Source organism: Odontomachus brunneus, unplaced genomic scaffold (assembly GCF_010583005.1).
Source record: "Odontomachus brunneus isolate Ranch 3 - 2012 unplaced genomic scaffold, Obru_v1 Obru_scaffold_016, whole genome shotgun sequence".
Taxonomy (NCBI): Eukaryota; Metazoa; Arthropoda; class Insecta; order Hymenoptera; family Formicidae; genus Odontomachus; species Odontomachus brunneus.
Genome location: NW_022639466.1, coordinates 73,291 through 76,932, shown reverse-complemented (window position 1 = coordinate 76,932; position 3,642 = coordinate 73,291). Strand labels below are relative to the sequence as shown.

The window sequence follows — 3,642 nt, the reverse complement described above, 5'->3', positions numbered from 1 at the left end:
ATATATATATATATATATATATATATATATATATATATATATATATATATATATATATAAGTATTATACATATATACAGAGTGTTCCATGACAAAATATATGTAAAAGAGAGTGTTCCTAAGATAAAAAGCAGAACATTATATAACTATGAATTAAATTCACAATACTTATATTTATTAAATATAGCGGACAGGCGTCCACTATATAATGCCCTTTTATGCACAAAATATTTCTGTATGACCCAATCTTTTACATGTCTTCTTAATTCGCTAATAATTATGTCGGTCTCTTTATACATATATGAATCAACATATATACATACACACCTATATATATCTATATGTATGCATGTATATATGTATGTATGCATATGTATATATAATGAATCTTGACCAGAATGTAACATTTTCCTTCTCGCGGCTCAGTTAAAGATATTCTTCCTAGAAATTGCAGAGGGCAGAAACCAAAGTCGCGTACAAATGTTTCAAGCATTCGGGCAGCAACTGTAACCGCAAATTGAAGGAAATAATAAGAATAATGGAGGTTATATAACGATTATAAATAAAAATCGAGGCTTCCTATGACTCGGGTGGATTTTACCAAGACTCGGACGTCTTGTCGTCGTACACTCCGGCCACTCCTGGGAACTTTCGTGCGGTAATCTGCAATTCAGAAAGCCGAGACCCTGGTACCGTCAGTCATCGCGTATAACGGGCCAATGTAGGTGACGGTTGAAAACGCCATGCCGGGAGTAGAAAATTACTCGCTTCGCTCGGTACAGAGCCACAGATCAGCTGTGCGCCACTCCGCTCCGATCGTACGCCCGATGATTGCAAAAGTGAATCGGCGATTTCTTGGACGTCGAAAGTCCTTTCCCGCGAGAGACGCAGCGCACGGCTCTCGCCATACCTAATCGACGTGGTGTTCCGCGGTAGAGAATCGTGCCAGCACGCGACGAAGGAGATATTTCAAAAGTCACGGGCATTGACCCGAGCCACAAAGGTCCGACTAATCTTTAGATGGTCGAATACATGATTCGTTCTCGCGAGTACCTCCAATAAGTTCGAGATGGACTAATTGATTTACATGCCTAATTGATGAGCGAAGTGAAGATAAAAAAAAACCCGTCGCTCTACCATCACGGTGCTCTCGAGAGCCGCGTGGTTTCGAAAGTTCGGTACACGGAGGGTCAAAGAGGAACGCGAATCGCAGGAGAAAAAAAAGTCTTTGAGTGTTTCTGAGATCGTTATAATCGCAACGAAATCTGAGATCTCAAGCGCGAATTAGAGAAACGCTGTTTTATAACGCGCAAAATAACGGTGGTTCGCGCGATGCGATCGGAAATATAGCGAGGTGTCGGTTTACGAGTATCTCGAGCCGCGCTCCTGCCAATAAAAAAGAATTTACTTTCAATCGCGTAGCATTGAGCCACGGCGCTCACGTGGAATACCACGTGAACGTAGGTGGCGAGAACGTAGCCGTTCTAAAGAGCAGAGCGCCTTGCAATTAGGGATTTACGAGCGCGGGTCTAACATTACGGCGAAAATGGGATCTCTCTCGAGACGACAAGCAGCGAGTTCTCGATGTATTTTTCGAGATTTCAACGACGAATGTGTATCCCTCTTTCTCTCTCTCTCCCTATCTCTTTCACTACATCTCTCTCTCTCTCTCTCTCTCTCTCTCTCTCTCTCTTTCTCTCTCTCTCTTTCTTACGCAACGAGCAACCCGATTGATCCGAGCACACGCGGAGATGCTGCCTGCCTACCTCGCGATGCGGATTTCGCGTTGCGAAATAACGCATCTCTCGATCGCGCGACGCGCCTGTATAACTACACTGAAAAGGTCTTGCAATAGTTAACAAATGCATTGATAACAAATTGGTTGAGCGTTCCAATGCAATACTTCGTGATTAATATCAAATATGGTTACTACAAATATACTAGTTACCAGAATTAGAAATGATAATAATTAAAAAATAATTAGTAAGACAGATTCTTCATGTAATAAAACCAGTTAAATAGCTTGGTGATTAATAACAATTAATTTAGTAATAATTATCAAATGGTTAGACAATTGCCAGAGTATTTGTTTGTTTCATATATTTATTACGTAATGCGGTAAGTACTACTAAACAATGTGATTTTATTTAGCAAATTGGTGATACGTAAATTGGTAATAGTCACTAAACCTTGGCAATAGAGATATCAGAAATCTTCTTAAGATTAATACCAAATTATGTGATTGTATTTTAAACGTTTAAATATTTTATCAAAGTATTTCATAAGTATTATCGAGGCTTTTTTTATGGTTATTACCGAATTGTTTTTTCATATTCTCGCTAAATGTATTCATACATTGAATAAAAGTTTTGTAATAGTTGAACAAATGAATTTGGTTGAGCGTTTTAATGCAATATTTGATAAATAATATCAAATATGGCACTAGCTGTCAAAACATTTCTGCTAATAATTACATAATAATAATTAGTGGGGCAATTTCTTCATGTAGTTGAACCAATCAAATAGCATAGCAATTAAAAACAAATATTTTGGTAATAATTGTCAAATATTTTGACAATTATAAAAATATTTGGTCATTTCGTCATATTTATTGCATATTGTGTCAAATATTACTAAACAATGTGGTTTTATTTAACAAATTGTTTGGTGTGAACGAACAGAGTAGTCGCTTATTATCGCAAAACGTGTTTTTACTGAAAGGCACAACAGCAAGCGTCTCGAAATTATCAATAATTGCGATAAAAATTCAGAGAGTAGAGAATACTCGATGGTGCTTAACGGTTCACGAGAGAAAACGACAGTGTCATGTTGACGGGTCGATTATCGGGCCGGTTGTAATTCCGTTTGCAGCACAGACGCGGGTCGAGGATAAGGATGACGACGAAGACGAAGACGACGAGTACGACCACGACAACGACGACGACGACGACGATGACGACGAGGACGGCGCTCGCGACGGCATAGTGGCGATGCGGTGAAAGCACAGATATTTTGTAACACGCGCTCCTGCTATTCCGTTTCGTTCCATACCATTCCATTCCATTCTGTAGTATTACTCGTTGCGATCGCTCGACTCGACTCGGTTCGGCCCGACTCGATTCTCGGCCGCCACGTCGTTTACTCGCGCTCGTCTCTCGTAATCGAATACGAACACAATAGCATAGGCAGGCGCACCCAGAAAACATTTTTCTCTCTCCTCGTCCATGTTCCACGAGATTCTCGTTTTATAGTTGACTAAGCCGCACCGCGACAGTTCACACTCTTATGCGATCAGACGTCGTAGGAATGCGCGTGTTCAAATGTAAGCGCGACGCAGCGAGTGAACACATGGGAGTATTGACGGAGAGTGAACAGTGGATCGCGCGTATAATTAAAAGCGAGGTGCACACTCTTAGGAGCAGGTAACCAGATAAACAGGTGTACGTGAATTTGGGAGCAATTTTATACATACAGAGTGTTCAGCATAATGATCCGTACGGTTTTTAAACACTTTCGACGGTTTAAGGGAAAGGTTGCAAAGTGAATTTTCAACTGCTTCGAGCAGTATACTATTTTTGATAAAAAAAAGACAAAAAATATTTTTTTCATAAAGAAATCAAGGTCACCTTAAATTTTTCAAATG

General features: G+C 39.8%; 1 protein-coding gene across 8 annotated transcripts in view; it reads left to right on the top strand.

Moving 5' to 3' along the window:
• Positions 1 to 3,642, top strand: part of LOC116841492 (A disintegrin and metalloproteinase with thrombospondin motifs 1-like) — a 90,230-nt gene that overhangs the window by 14,874 nt on the left and 71,714 nt on the right. The window contains exon 1 of one of the 8 annotated variants that reach the window (XM_032809493.1): positions 3,421 to 3,439. The exons of the other annotated variants lie outside the window; for them this stretch is intronic. The gene's annotated coding sequence lies outside the window, so the exon portion shown is untranslated. Of the gene's footprint in view, positions 1 to 3,420; positions 3,440 to 3,642 lie in introns of those variants that run through there. 8 annotated transcript variants of the gene reach the window in all.